The sequence below is a fragment of the Sinocyclocheilus rhinocerous genome, unplaced genomic scaffold (assembly GCF_001515625.1).
Source record: "Sinocyclocheilus rhinocerous isolate Xijiao unplaced genomic scaffold, SAMN03320098_v1.1 scaffold908, whole genome shotgun sequence".
Taxonomy (NCBI): Eukaryota; Metazoa; Chordata; class Actinopteri; order Cypriniformes; family Cyprinidae; genus Sinocyclocheilus; species Sinocyclocheilus rhinocerous.
Window position 1 is genome coordinate 116,891 of NW_015663508.1, and position 16,927 is coordinate 133,817.

General features: G+C 41.5%; 1 pseudogene; it reads right to left on the reverse strand.

Moving 5' to 3' along the window:
• Nucleotides 1-4,065: 4,065 nt before the first annotated feature.
• Nucleotides 4,066-14,895, reverse strand: LOC107728941 (uncharacterized; annotated as a pseudogene).
• Between the last annotated feature and the right edge of the window lie 2,032 nt (nt 14,896-16,927).

Below are 16,927 nucleotides of genomic sequence, written 5' to 3' on the forward strand. Positions count from 1 at the left end.
CAGATTATGTATCTTCATAACATAGTCAATGTGATTTTAAAGGATTTTGTGAATGAGAAAACTTATTTAGCTGTAGTATTGTAATGCTGCAAACACTTCCACTTTATTCTGTACTCAAGTTATTTTCAGTATTCATCAGGTGTTTGTATGGGAATTGTTTACTAAAAATGTAAACTAAATGAAGTTGTAAGCAGACATTACCTAAGGAAAAAATTTAATAAATGACAAGAAAAGCACATGTTAATTTTGGCTCATTACAAGCACAAAAGGCAATTTTTGCCACGTAACATGCTGATAAAAGCTCACGAAAATGAGGAAGAAAGAGAAACAGGATCTTTAATGACAAAACTTAGGAGATAATCTCGGATAACCATTTGCACACATAATATATTGACGAAGATGGACAACCAAGGGCACAAAACTCAGAACTTAAGTAGACAGATCAGACAAAGGGAACTTATGAGATAATAAATGAACACCAGAACTGAATACAACAATCAAACTAGACATTTACCCTGTGTCCAAAATCGCCCCCTATACCCTTAAATAGGGCAATTTTTAGTGGTGTCTGAAACAATAGTGGACATTATCGAGTGCACTCATTCAATCCCACAATGCACAGCAATAACAAGTGTACAACTGATGTATGCTCAAAGGCTAGAGAATACCCATAATGCACTGTGAGAGTCTCGCCAGAATTGCTGCGTCTCACCAGAAGATGGCGCCCACAGCACATGGTGTTGAAATTATGCAGCCAAGCGATGATATCTCAGATCATTATTTAGTCTTGTGCAAACTTCATATAGCTAAAACTGTCAATTCTAATCCTTGTTACAAGTATGGTAGAACCATCACTTCTACCACAAAAGACTGCTTTGTAAGTAATCTTCCTGATTTATCCCAATTCCTTAGCATTTCCAAAACCTCAGAACAACTTGATGATGTAACAGAAACTATGGACTCTCTCTTTTCTAGCATTTTAAATACAGTTGCTCCTTTACGCTTAAGGAAGATTAAGGAAAACAGTCTGACACCGTGGTATAATGAGCACACTCGCACCCTAAAGAGAGCAGCCCAGAAAATGGAGCGCAGCTGGAGGAAAACAAAACTATAGAGGTATTTCGTATTGCTTGGCGGGAAAGTAACCTATCCTACAGAAAAGCATTAAAAACAGCTAGATCTGATTACTTTTCTTCTCTTTTAGAAGAAAACAAACATAACCCAGGTATTTATTCAATACAGTGGCTAAACTAACGAAAAATAAAGCATCAACAGGTGTTGACATTTCCCAACAGCACAGCAGTAATGACTTTATGAACTACTTTACTTCTAAGATCGATACTATTAGAGATAAAATTGTAACCATGCAGACGTCAGCTATAGTATCACATCAGATAGCTTGCTATAGATCGCCTGAGGAACAATTCCACTCATTCTCTACTATAGGAGAGGAAGAATTATATAAACTTGTTAAATCATCTAAACCAACAACATGTATGTTAGACCCTATTCCATCTAAGCTCCTAAAAGAGGTGCTTCCAGAAGTCATAGATCCTCTTCTGACTATTATTAATTCATCATTGTCATTAGGATATGTCCCAAAAACCTTCAAACTGGCTGTTATTAAGCCTCTCATCAAAAAACCACAACTTGACCCCAAAGAACTAGTTAATTACAGACCGATCTCGAATCTCCCTTTTCTGTCCAAAATACTAGAAAAGGTAGTATCCTCACAATTATATTCCTTCTTAGAGAAAAATGGTATCTGTGAGGATTTCCAGTCAGGATTTAGACCGTATCATAGTACCGAGACTGCTCTCATTAGAGTTACAAATGACCTGCTCTTATCATCTGATTGTGGTTGTATCTCTCTATTAGTGCTATTGGATCTTAGCGCTGCGTTTGACACTATTGACCACAACATTCTTTTGCATAGACTAGAAAACTTTGTTGGCATTAATGGAAGTGCATTAGCATGGTTCAAATCGTACTTATCTGACCGCCATCAATTCGTAGCAGTGAATGAAGAGGTATCATATCGATCACAAGTGCAGTATGGAGTACCTCAAGGCTCAGTACTAGGGCCATTACTCTTCACGCTTTACATGTTACCCTTAGGAGATATTATCAGGAAACACGGTGTTAGCTTTCACTGTTATGCTGATGATACTCAGCTCTATATTTCTTCGCAGCCCGGCGAAACATACCAATTTGAAAAACTAGCGGAATGCATAGTCGATATAAAAAAAACTGGATGGACAACCAAGGGCACAAAACTCAGAACTTAAGTAGACAGATCAGACAAAGGGAACTTATGAGATAATAAATGAACACCAGAACTGAATACAACAATCAAACTAGACATTTACCCTGTGTCCAAAATCGCCCCCTATACCCTTAAATAGGGCAATTTTTAGTGGTGTCTGAAACAATAGTGGACATTATCGAGTGCACTCATTCAATCCCACAATGCACAGCAATAACAAGTGTACAACTGATGTATGCTCAAAGGCTAGAGAATACCCATAATGCACTGTGAGAGTCTCGCCAGAATTGCTGCGTCTCACCAGAAGATGGCGCCCACAGCACATGGTGTTGAAATTATGCAGCCAAGCGATGATATCTCAGATCATTATTTAGTCTTGTGCAATTTTTAGGCTGCATTAATTAGGTCAACCGGAACCGGGAACACTTCCCATAACACCCGATGTACTTGCTACATTGTTAGAAGAATGGCATCTACGCTAATATTAGTCTGTTTCTCTCTTATTCCGAGGTCACCGTTGCCACCAGATCCAGTCTGTATCCAGATCAGATGGTCACTGCAGTCACCCGGATCCAGTACGTATTCAGACCAGATGGTGGATCAGCACCTAGAAAGGACCTCTACAGCCCTGAAAGACAGCGGAGACCAGGACAACTAGATGAGCCCCAGATACAGATGTTATTCCCCTGTAAAGACCTTGTCTCAGATGACCACCGGGACAAGACCACAGGAACCAGATGATTCCTCTGCACAATGTGACTTTGCTAGCCTGAAATTGAACTGCTGGTTTTGTCTGGTCAGAGGAGCACTGGCCCCCGACTGAGCCTGGTTTCTCCCAAGTTTTTTTCTCCATTCTGTCACCGAATGAGTTTTGGTTCCTTGCCGCTGTCGCCTCTGGCTTGCTTAGTTGGGGACACTTCATTTCCAGCGATATCGTTGATTTGATTGCAAAGATACTATTTAAACTGAACTGATGATGACATCACTGAATTCAATGATGAACTGCCTTTAACTGAAAAATTAGTGTTTACTATTGTCATTTTTGCATTATTGACACACTATTTTCCTAATTAATGCTGTTCAGTTGCTTTGACACAATCTGTATTGTTAAAAGCGCTATATAAATAAATGTGACTTGACTTGACTTGACAGCTGAATCATCCATACATCCATTCATTTTACAAAGCACTCGTCCACGGCACACAACGTAATACTATACAGGTATAATTTAATTGTAAATTAATTATTAAATTGTTTAATTAGGGGTTATACATAATTTCCATGACAGAGTTCAAATAAATCATTTCATCTTACTAGTGGAGCTGCCAGTTTCAAATGATTATTAAACAGCAAGCACAAAATATGCAAAAGCGGCAGTCTTTAGGTACACTCAGTGTCCGAATTCACTTTCATTTACTCGTTTTAATTTACTCCTTCAAGTGAACTGTATTAGGGGCCTAATGTAGGGAATAGTGAATTAGGTTATGAGCGGGTGATTTCGGATTCAATTTCTTTCTTGCTTTTAACTGATTGTCGTTCTGTATTTTTGTGTTTTAATTTGGATTGTTCTGTTTGCTTGTGTTGTAAAGCGCTTTGATAAAGTACCCTTTTAAAGGCGCTATACTAAATAAAATGTATTATTATTATTATTATTATTATTATTATTAAGGTACTGTTGCTGAACCTCAACAAATTTTAATATTACTCAGCAGAGAATATTTTTTAGATGTTTACAATGCAATCAAACAGCCGATGATACACATAACAGATTTAGTCCGTGTCACTTAGTTTATTATTTATCAACTTTGTTTGAAATAAGTATCCAAAGTTGAATAGACATCTTTTGACATATCCAGATTGTGTTCTGTTATGAGGTGAACACAATACATCAAACACATCTTTGTCACAAGAGTAGTCTTTGAATACACATTCTTCCAGACACACTGCAACTTCTAGGCTCACAGAGTGTAAGTAATCTCTTGCACCATATAACTGAGGTACCGCATGCATAATAGCTGGACGACCATTTGGAGATCGAGAGTTATGTACTGGTCAAATTCTGTGATTGTCCCATGATGATGCCACTTGATCCAGTTCCTCCTAAAAAATAATAATAATGAATAAAATTTTTACATGGTGGGTTGATAAATAACCTAGTCATTAAGGATAAAATAATGCCTCTAATAACAATTTACTATTTTTTTATTATGTAATTTACCAATTACTTTATTGTGAGCAGTGATGGGTAGTAGAAGGTTGTATGCAGTCTGCACAGTTTACAGTTTATTGCATAGATTTTATTACCTATCTGGAGGGCAGGACTTCGGGGCATGGGGACTATTTGCTTTTCCCTTAAACTGATTTCTTAAGTCCTTTTTAACTTTTATAAGCATTTTTTCTAGCCTTATGAAATGTATCAGTCATATTTTGTCAAATTAAATAATTTAATAAAATATTAATTTAATGCAATGTTAATAGAATTTTAATAAAGTTCATTATTTATTTTAAAAAAATCAACAAGACATTTACCAGTCAAATGTAACCATTCAAAATGTAAAAGTACAATTCCGTAAATAATGGCATTACTGTTTTAAATATAAAAAAGTAACAACAATATGAAATTTAATTAAAACAGACAGTAGGTGGCAGTATGCCACTGCCTGCGTGATGAGTTTTCGAACCATTTTCATTCAAAACTTCTGCGAGTCTTGCGCTAGTGCAGCACGCCCACTGTCCAGTTGGCAGTACTGCAGTGAAATCTATTTGACAGAAGTAAATAGACGGACAAAGTTGTGTTGTTATTCAAAGTTGAGCCGCTCTAGTAATGACTTTATTACAATCATTTAATCACAATGTCTTGTGATAAATCACAATGAATATCTCTATTCAGCAATAATAATTCTTGAAGTCTTTTACATGTGATCCAGCAAAAATCAATAAACAGTCTTTTCTGCATAGCCAAACCCTTGTTTTGGCTTTTTCTTTATGCTTTCACTTTTTATACAGTACATACTTAAGACCAGTGGTGGGCCGTCAGGGCCAGCAAAGCCTTCGCTGCTGGCTAACGATAACGTCAGCATTTTCTCGTCCTTTGATTGGATGGTCAGCATACTAGCTAGCAAACAGCATCACTGTATATAATTTTATTAAAACTTAGTAAAACTTTTATTATTGTTTCTCAGGTTTAGATTTTCAGTGCATTTTGAAAAAATATTTGCCTACTATATTTAGTAAATCTAAAAACAGTAGTCCTAAATGACTGCAAAAAACAACCACACACCTCCTCGGCACCGGCTCTGTGAAAGACTCGTGAAGATGAAAAACCACTAGAGTATGGTAGCTTAATTTTCATTTTTGACTCTTTTATCGCTTGATGCGTTGTATGCTGATGTTATTTGCGCGATATAAAGCCAGGTTTAAGTTTCCGTAAGAATATCTCAGTTTCCCGAGTGGAGCTGTATTAACCACTCTTTTCCTCCGAGGCAGACCAGCGGGGAGATGAGAGTCACAGAGGTACGTTAAAACACATGTATACACTTTTCTTCATCGTCTTGTATGAATTATTTTAATGTTACTTGCTCACTTTCCTAGTAAAGCTGTGCTAACCAGTATTTTCCTCCCGCAGTGCGCTGGCAGACCGGCGGGGAGACTCGTGAAGACGAAATAAAGCAGTAAGAGAACATTAAATTGTTAGGTCAACTTTAAAACACATGTAATCACCTTATTTGTTTTATACCAATGCTATCTGTAAGGTATAAATGCGTTTGGGTGAATAAATGTCTGTAAGAACATCGGATGGACTGTATTTGTGTCATTTTGTTAGGTTAATGCTTCAGCTACAGATGATGTGTTGCGCAATTGTTAATTGGATTTCTTTTTTTAGTAATGGCATTCATTCTCGCTACATAAGATACCTGTCTGTTATGTAGTGCCCTGTTATACTGCATTACTGTGTAATATTTATGGTTTCTATAGCCGTGGCATCATTATGATGGTATGAAGAGATGGATTAATTCATGTAGGACGCCACTGAAGGCCAAGGTGTAAAATGCACGGCCCGCCACTGCTTAAGACATATTACTGGAATCAATTTAATACTTAGTCCACATAAACTGATATAACCTTATCAGACTGTTTCTATATGCTTCATATATCTAGAATAAAGCATTTGACCAAGCGTCCATATAAGCATAAAACATATTAAGCAAAATACCATTCATCTGAACTGAATACTTGAGCTAGCTTTCTGTAATACAAAATCAACACTTAAATTTGATGAGTATAACAAACATTTTTAACCAATAGGGCCTACTGTAATCATACAAAACTAAATCATAAGTAGTACCACTTTAATCCCAGTATATAAACAGCAATCACACAATAAATTCACGTTCCTGAGATAAACACCCTGTTTGTAAACTTTAATACATTAACTTAACATTAGTATGGGATTTCAGCGTGCTGGAGCATTTTTGTTAACTTTGAAATTAATATATAAAACACACGGGCTGTTAACGGCCATTATGACAAGCGGATACAATCTCTGTTATTAATTAACTCTTAAACCATACATTACCTCACTTAACTGGTATATACACTTGAGTAACATGTTATCTTGACATTATATATACATTGTGACAGGATTTACCCACCTATTTTACAGAAATAATGAGACGGACAAAGTTGCGTTGTTATTCAAAGTTGAGCCGCTCTAGTAATGGAACAGTATCATATCATATCACAAGTTAGTTGTAGCAATATTAAAGAAAATAATCAACAAAGAGAGACAGATTTAACATGCATAAATACATTAATATAATCAATTGTAAGGAATAAACATACATATATACATATAAATACATGTGACCAAACATTCAGGGTGTCACACTCTCCCCAACAAAAGAAATTGCTCCAGACATCACTGTCCCTTTAACTCTCACAAAAATTCACTTTTCAGAGATTTCAGCAGGTTTCAATATTTGCTTTAAGTGTACTATTGGTAAGTGCATACAACTGTGGTCAGTCTCTACATTCATGTCTGTCTGTGCATATTCCAAATGTCCTACTCTAGCATGTATTACTCTTTAATGTTCATCAATAGGCCAAGCAGGGTGATAATGCAGAATAAGACTCTATCTGATAGGGAAGTACTGGTGGGGCATAACCACATGTCATATAAACTGGTCCCTGCACCCCATGAGGACAATATGGCAGTCTCTGAACCGGCATCACCTGTACTGTACTTATTTCAGTAGGTGGTTCATAACTGGGTTGACCCATGGAAGAATATGTCAAAAACCTTGTAGGATTCCTTTCTCTTTTAGATCTCCTCACAATTTCACTTTCAACACTCTCTTCCCTCTGACTAATCATCTGTCTTTTTCTCTCCACAGGCATTGTCTCTTCCAGCTCCCCATCCATTCCTTCTAGTTCCAGCACAACAGGAAAGTCACCAGGTGACTGAGGTTCCGTGGACACAGGTAAGTTTTATCTTGGTGCTTGGGATTCAACGGACACAGGTAAGTATCCTCTTGATGTCTGGGATTCATTGGAAACAGGTAAGTATCCTTTTGTGTCTCTTTTATTCCTTACAGGCTTATCAACGCTGTTCCTCAGTCCCCTGCCATCTCTCCCGTAGTCTTCAGATACAGGTCCTCTCCTCATGAACCCCTTTGTAAAGTTGAGTGCAACCAGTAGTAAGTTCGTGGAGTGTCACTGTCTTCTGAACATGTATCACTTAAACTTGCTCCCTTTGGCTCTCCTCCTGGCTTCACCCATCTTTGTTTTACTCTTTTAGGTCTGTGCAGCTCATCAGCTTCTGGAGGTGGCGGGTCTACAGGTAGGTCATTAACCAGATGATTACGTATCAAGGTGCAAGGTACGTATCATCGCCGGATTTTGACCTCCACTAGATTCAGGATACACTTGATAGACTGGACCATCTCCTACTCTTTCTCTGACCACGTGCACTGTTCTTTCCCAGTATCATCTTAACTTGCCAGGCCCACCTTGTTCACTCAGGTTCCGAACCAGAACTCGGTCTTCTGGCTGTAGAACGATGTCTCGCAGATGCTGGTCATAATACTTCTTATTTCGTGCGCTTGCTTGTTTACTGTTGTCCGATGCAAGTTTATATGCAGCAGCCATTCGTTGTGCCCATTTCTCTGCATAATCCCGAGGTGAGTACTGGTCATCCTCCAAGCTCAGACCAAACAACAGATCAACTGGCAAGCGAGAGTGATGTCCGTATAGCAGGAAGAATGGAGAGAAGCCTGTCGCCTCATGTTTGGTGCAATTATACGCATGCACTACCTTTGGAAGGTGCTCCTTCCATCTGTCTTTTTCCATCTCTTCCAAGGTTCTCAGCATTTGCAGCAGTGTTCGATTAAAGCCGTGACTTCGTTCCAGGTGCAGGTAGTCGATGGACACCAGGTCATGGGCAGCTTGAAGTGAGACTTCCCATTGGGGCTTTAACTTGCATTGCTGGCTTCTTTTGCTTGATGCATCGGCACTGCTGGGTGACATAGTGCTCGATCTCCTTCTTCATAAATGGCCAATAAAATTGTCTCCTGGCTAGGTCAAGAACTCTTTCTGTTCTGACATGGCCCATGTCATTGTGCAGCTGTCTCAAGACCAGCTGCCTAAACTTAGCAGGAAGGACAAGTTGGCATCTTTCACTGGTTTTTCAAAAGAGTATCCCCTCCTGGAGATCCAATTTTCCCCACTCATACATCAGTCTCTTGGTGCCTCCCTTTGCAGCTTTTCTAATTTCAGGTGTCACCTCCCTGCCACTCTCCTTCAGTTTTATCAGCTCACCAATGTTGGGATGCTCCCTCTGAGCTGTCCTCAACTCAGTGCGGTCAAGTTTCATGTCACTCTCTCCACACTGTCACCCAGCATCCTCCTGACGTGCATTAAGAGCCGCAACCCAGGCAACATCATTCTCTCTGTCTATCTGACTACCCTCCCAGGGGGCCTGGATCACCTCCTTTGTCAGAACTTCCGTACATGCAGTCACATATTTATCGATGTCCAGGGGCCAGCGAGAGAGCACATCCGCATCTGCGTTTGCCTTGCATGGTCTGTAGCGAATATCAAACTTGAAGTCCGCTAATTCGCCCACCCACCTGTGTCCAACAGCATTGAGTTTGGCTGTACTTAAGACATACGTCAACGGGTTGTTGTCAGTGAATACCGTAAAGTGGTGTGCATATAACAAGTAATCACGGAACTTCTCGCAGACTGCCCACTTTAGTGCCAAGAACTCCAGATTCGCAGAGTGAAGTCTATATCTTCTCTTGGCTGGGCTCAATGTTCTGGAGCCGTAACCAATGACTAAGCCTGCCGTCTTGCTGCTGGTATAACACAGCTTCAAGTCCTTGTTCGGAGACATCTGTATGGAGCACGAATGGGAGTTCAAAGTTAGGGTAGGATAGTACTGGGGGGCTGGTTAAAACCTCGATAAGTCTCTCCAACACACCTCGGTGCACACTTGTCCACTCTAATCTAACACGTGATGGTAACTGTGCTCCCCTTTTTCCAGCCTTGCCAGACTTGATCTGCTCCACAGCGGCTACTGGTCCCCGAGACTGGAGGAGCTCATACAGTGGCTTAGCAATCCGTGAGAAGTCCTGGATGAAGGTGCGGTAGTAACTGAGGAAACCCAGTAATCGTCGCAACTCACCAACTGTGTTGGGCTTCTTTTCTTTTAGGGAGAGCACTGCCTCCAGGTCGCTCGGGTCAATGCGGACACCATCTCCTGAAACCAATATTCCCACATATCTGACCTCTCTTTTGAGGAGTTCACATTTCGCTGGCCTCAGTTTTACTCCATGTTTCTGCAGTGCTCTGAGAACCCTCCTAAATTCCTGGACATGGTTGTTAAATGTCTCACCATAGCAGAGTATGTCATCAAGGTAAGGAATGCACAGTTCATCCCTAAGTGAGTCAAGCATCTCCTCTATACTCGTCTGGAAGGCTGCTGGTGCATTGGTAAGTCCAAAAGGTATGCGTACTCATTCATATAATCCCCAGGGGGTCGTGAATGAGGTCAGGTTTCGGGACCCTTCGGCCATAAATCCCTGATGGTAGGGTTTCCCCTGGTCTAGGATCGAAAACCACCGGTAGCCCCCCCCCCCAGGCTGTCAATGAGGGCCTGGATCCGGGGAAGTGGGTGCCTATCTGGAACTGTCTTTTGATTCAACAACCTGTAGTTGATACACAGTCTCAGGGTGCCATCTTTTTTTTGAACACACACCACAGGGGCTGCATAAGGAGACTTTGACTTGACCACCCACCCCCGAGCTAGCAAGTTCTGGATGTATTCCTTCACAACTTTGTACAGGGGTTTTGGGATGGAGGCGTATGCTCGGGCATGTTATCCTTCAAGCTGATCGACATCTGTAGGCTTGGAATACACCCAATATCATCATCTCCCTGTGCAAAGGCATTTTACTTTTCATAGAACATGTCTCTGACTAGTTTCTGCTGTTCTTCTTCTAGATGGCTTATATCAACAGGCGGGTGCCACCGATTGCCTGCACTGGAGTTTTCCTTCCCTTCTTGAGGAACTGCCCCTTCCGTCTGGCTCACGGTATATCAGCGCCACCCTCCATGTCTTGCTGGATGACGTGAACTATGGGTTGGATCCTCCCCAGGGGCGTATGTCGATGAATCATATGTCGTCATTTCCCGGCAGGTTCACTGTCAGCTCTATCCATCCCTCGAAAGGGAGCGGATCGCCATTAACAACTGAGACACTGAAGTCACCCCAGGCGACTATCTCAGACAGGGGTCTAAGGACTTGATCTGGTAAGTATCTACTTTTCCAATTGTGATCAATTATAATAACCTGTACCACCATGTCTAATAGAGCACTTACTGAAAAAACATTAATATGACACTTAAGGACAGCTTTCTTTCCGATGATCTGGGCTACTTGGTAGCAGTACCGCATCAGTTCATCATGGGTGAGTTGATGCAGTCTTTTCTTGATTTGTTGCTTTTTTCTCGCCAGAGGCCATCTTGTCGAAGATCTCGCTGTTGATGGGTTCACACTTGGCTTGCACCACGCTGCACCGCTTCTCATCAGCCAGGAAAAACCTTCACTGCCGTGCCTTGGTTCTCCTGCCGTCGTTTAGCTGCCCTTCGTGGTCCTCGCGCTGATAACCCGTCACTCGGCTGTTCTGTGGTTCACTTGCATTGGATCTGCGTACCAGTAGGTGCTAGATCCTGGACAAGCCCCCAAAATCTGTAGCATGCCCACTGTCCAGTTGGCAGTACTGCAGTGAAATCTATTTGACAGAAATAATGAGACGGACAAAGTTGCGTTGTTATTCAAAGTTGAGCATCTCTAGTAATGACTTTATTACAATCATTTAATTACAATGTCTTGTAACTTCATGAATATCTCTATTCAGCAATAATAATTATTGAAGTCTTTTACATATGATCCAGCAAAAAATCAATAAACAGTGTTTTCTGCATAACCAAACCCTTGTTTTAGCTCTTTCTTTATGCTTTCACTTTTTATACAGTACATTCTTTAGACATATTACTGGAATCAATTTAATACTTAGTCCACATAAACTGACATAACCTTATCAGTGCTTCATATATCAAAAATAAAAGCATTTGACCAAGCGTCCATATAAGCATAAAACATATTAAGTAAAATACCATTCATCTGAACTGAATACTTGAGCTAGCTTTCTGTAATACAAAATCAACACTTAAATTTGATGAGTATAACAAACATTTTTAACCAATAGGGCCTACTGTAATCATACAAAACTAAATCATAAGTAGTACCACTTTAATCCCAGTATATAAACAGCAATCACACAATAAATTCACGTTCCTGAGATAAACACCCTGTTTGTAAACTTTAATACATTAACTTAACATTAGTATGGGATTTCAGCGTGCTGGAGCATTTTTGTTAACTTTGAAATTAATATATAAAACACACGGGCTGTTAACGGCCATTATGACAAGCGGATGCAATCTCTGTTATTAATTAACTCTTAAACCGTACATTACCTCACTTAACTGGTAGATACACTTGAGTAACATGTTATCTTGACATTATATATACATTGTGACAGGATTTACCCACCTATTTGACAGAAATAATGAGACGGTCAAAGTTGCGTTGTTGTTCAAAGTTGAGCCGCTCTAGTAATGACAGTCTCTTCCTCACGGCTCACCATTACCATAGCAACCCTGGACCACGCACCGTCCCCCCATACTGTCCACGTTAGTTGTAGCAATATTAAACTTTAATATATTAACTTAACATTAGTATGGGATTTCAGCGTGCTGGAGCATTTTTGTTAACTTTGAAATTAATATATAAAACACACGGGCTGTTAACGGCCATTATGACAAGCGGATGCAATCTCTGTTATTAATTAACTCTTAAACCGTACATTACCTCACTTAACTGGTAGATACACTTGAGTAACATGTTATCTTGACATTATATATACATTGTGACAGGAATTACCAACCTATCTGACAGAAATAATGAGACGGACAAAGTTGCGTTGTTATTCAAAGTTGAGCCGCTCTAGTAATGACAGTCTCTTCCTCACGGCTCACCATTACCATAGCAACCCTGGACCACGCACCGTCCCCCCATACTGTCCACGTTAGTTGTAGCAATATTAAATAAAATCATCAACAAAGAGAGACAGATATAACATACATAAATACATTAATATAATCAATTGTAAGCAATAAACATACATATATAAATATAAATACATGTGACCAAACATTCAGGGTGTCACACTAGCTACCAGATTACCAACATATATGGGAGTATTTTTTTTCCAACTTTTCAACTTAATTAAATTCACAAATTTGTGGGTCATAATCTATTTATTTGGATTAATGGAACAAAATTACCCCCATAAACAGCTTGTGACAAAAATGTGAGTCATTAGGTTAAAGCCGACTAGCCTACATGTTCAATAGGTTTGAATACAAATGAACAAAAATAAAACCTGCCTTACCTGTATGAAGTTTAGAAAACAGAGCTGGGTCAAACATTTGTCCAGGAAAGTGTCACCATAATGTCCATCCTCCTTCAGATTATCAAACAGTTTTATCCAAAACTGAATGCGCTGACTTCTAATTGTAAGCCACCATCTCTCAATACGTTGATTGCTAGATTATTGGCCCCAAACTGACGCAAGTAGAGTTGGGATGCATTCCATGATGCAGAAATTTCTGCATCTCCGCAACATAGACGTTCTCTGTGCCGAGATCCAATTTCACTATGTTTGGGCATCCCTCCGCCTCTATGACAACTGTCATAAAGTACCCAGCTATGACCCTAGGATCACCGTAAATCACCCGGACGGTCTGTCTGTCAGTTATTATGCCATTGAGCCAGCATTTCTGATGCATCCACCTGTAACCATGTGACAGGCCTGATGTTTGCAGCTGTACTTTAAGAATAATTTTTTTTCTCAACTGTGGTGGAAACGGGCTTCCATAATATGGTGCCTATAGACTGTAGCACAAGTGCATTACGAGAGTTTCTCACTATTACAAGAAATAAGTAATTGTAACGAGAAAGTTTCTCATTATTTCGAGAAAGTTTCTACTTATTACGAGAAAGTTTCTCATTATTACGAGAACGTTTCTCATTATTTCGAGAAAGTTTCTCATTATTACGAGATATTAAGTTATTATTACGAGAACGTTTCTTATTATTATGATTTACAGACTCAAATTTTTTCTCAACTGTGTCGTTAACGGGCTTCCATAGTTTTCAGAATGCTATAGTGAAAAAGATTTTGCCTACACTACTTTCCTCACCAATAATTATGATCTTATACACAAATAATGATTGTCATGACATACTGATGAACTTTGTTTTATAAATTTTTGCCCTCTTTTGTTCTGTTGTATTTGTACAATGAAATTATATTGGCTAAATACATTATACAGTATATACATATATACAGTCAAACCAAAAATTATTCAGATACCAGATATAATTTTTGATATTTTTTTACTAGTGGGTGCAGGACACTATAGTTGATTTATGTAAGTCTCATCTCAATATCTCATCTTCCTCCGCTTAGCCGAGGCCGGGTCACAGGGGTAGTAGTCCGAGCAGAGCCCCCCAGACTTCCCTCTCCCAGCACACCTCCTCCAGCTCCTCTGGGGCAACCCCAAGGCGTTCCCAGGCCAGCTGGGAGACAAAGTCTCTCCAAAGTTTCTTGAGTCTGCCCTAAGGCCTCCTCCCAGTGGGACATGCCCAGAACACCTCACCAGGGAGGCGTCCAGGAGGCATCCGAAACAGGTGCCTGAGCCACCTCAACTGGTTCCTCTACTCCGAGCTTCTCCCGGGTGACTGAACTCCTCACCCCATCCCTAAGGGTGCGCCCAGCCACTCTGCGGAGGAAACTCATTTCTGCCGCTTGTATCCGCAATCTCATTCTTTTGGTCATGATCCAGAGTTCATGACCATAGGTGAGGGTAGGAACGTAGATAGACCGGTAAATTGAGAGCTTCGCCTTGAGACTCAGCTCCTTCTTCACCAAAACAGACCGGTACAATGACCGCATTACTGCGGACGCAGCACCAATCCGTTTGTCAACCTGCAGCTCCATTTTTCCCTCACTCGTGAACAAGACGCCGAGATACTTAAACTCCTCCACTTGAGGGAGCAACTCCCCCCCAACCTGGAGGGGGCAATCCACCTTTTTCTAACTGAGAACCATGGCTTCGGATTTGGAAGTGCTGATTCTCATCCCTGCCGCTTCGCACTCAGCTGCAAACATCTCCAGTGCACTCTGCAAGTCTTGATTTGATGAAGCCAACAGAACCACATCATCCACAAAAAGCAGACAGGATATCTTGCAGCCACCAAAACAGACACCCTCCGCTCCCTGGCTGCACCTAGAAATTCTGTCCATGAAAATAATGAACAGAATTGGTGACAAAGGGCAGCTTTGGCGGAGTCCGACATGCACCGGAAACAGGTCTGACTTACTGCCGGCAATGCGATCCAAGCTCCTGCTCTGGTCATACAGGGAACGAACAGCCCATAGCAATGAGCCCTGAACCCCATAATCCCGAAGTACCTCCCACAGGATGCCACGAGGGACACGGTCGAATGCCTTCTCCAGGTCCACAAAACACATATGGACTGGTTGGGCCAACTCCCATGAACCCTCCAACACCCTAGTGAAGGTAACGAGCTGGTCCAGTGTTCCACGGCCAGGGCGAAAACCGCATTGCTCCTCCTGAATCCGAGGTTCAACTATCGGTCGGATTCTCCTCTCCATTCCCCTGGCATAGACTTTCCCGGGGAGGCTGAAGAGTGTGATCCCCCTATAGTTGGAACACACCCTCCGGTCCCCTTTCTTAAAAAGAGGGACCACCACCCCAGTCTGCCAGTACAAAGGCACTGTTCCCGAACTCCACGCAATGCCACAGAGGCGTGTCAGCCAAGACAGCCCCACAACATCCAGAGACTTGAACCCAATAGAACTCCTTCTTCAGCTTGACAGCATCCATTACCTCCGTGTTCGGGGATTGCTGCCACGACAGGCGTCAGAGACTTTACGAACTGCTGCCCCGACAATGGAGGTGTGGAACATAGTCCATTCAGACTCAATGTCCCCAGCCTCCATCAGGACCTGGTTGAAGCTCTGTCGCAGGTGGGAGTTGAAGACCTCTCTGACGAGGGCCTCTGCCAAACGTTCCCAACAGACCCTCACTATGTGTTTGGGCCTGCCAGGTCTGTCCAGCCTTCTCCACCGCCATCGAATCCAACTCTTTACCAGGTGGTGATCAGTTGACAGCTCAGCCCCTCTCTTTACCCGAGTGTCCAAGACATATGGCCGAAGATCAGAAGAAACGACTACAAAGTACATTATCGACCTCCGACCTAGGGTGGCCTGGTGCCATGTGCACTGATGGACACCCTTATGCTTGAACATGGTGTTCGTTATGGACAAACCGTGACTAGCACAGAAATCCAATAACAACTCACCACTCGGGTTTGGATCAGGGAGGCCGTTCCTCCCAATCACACCCCTCCAGGTGTCACTGTCGCTGCCTACGTGGGCATTAATGTCCCCCAGTAGAACGACAGAGTCCCCAGTGGGAGCACTTTCCAGCACGCCCCCCAGGGACTCTAAAAAGGCCGGGTACTCTGCACTGCCGTTCAGCGCATAAGCACAAACGACAGTGAGAGATCGTTCCCTGACCCGAAGGCACAGGGAGAAGAACTATTAACAAGCCCACACCAGCCTGCCGCCTCTCACCCTGTGCAATGCCAGAATAGTGGAGTCCACCCTTGGTCGAGAAGAGTGGTTCCAGAACCCAAGCTGTGAGTGGAAGTGAGCCCGACTATATCTAGACGGTATCTCTCAACCTCCTGTACCAGCTCAGGCTCCTTCCCCGCCAGTGAGGTGACACGTTATTAATTAATCGTACTTATTATTATTAATATTACTAATATTAATATTAAATGTATGATTAGACTAGGCTTGCCGCGATAGACGGTGCTGACGGTGATACCGGTGTTAAGCCGCAACACCGGTTACGTCACTTGCCCACTGTCGTTTGGATTTTTTATAGTAATAAAAATCATTTAGTTCAGTAAAAGAACAGACACTACAATTAAAAACTGAA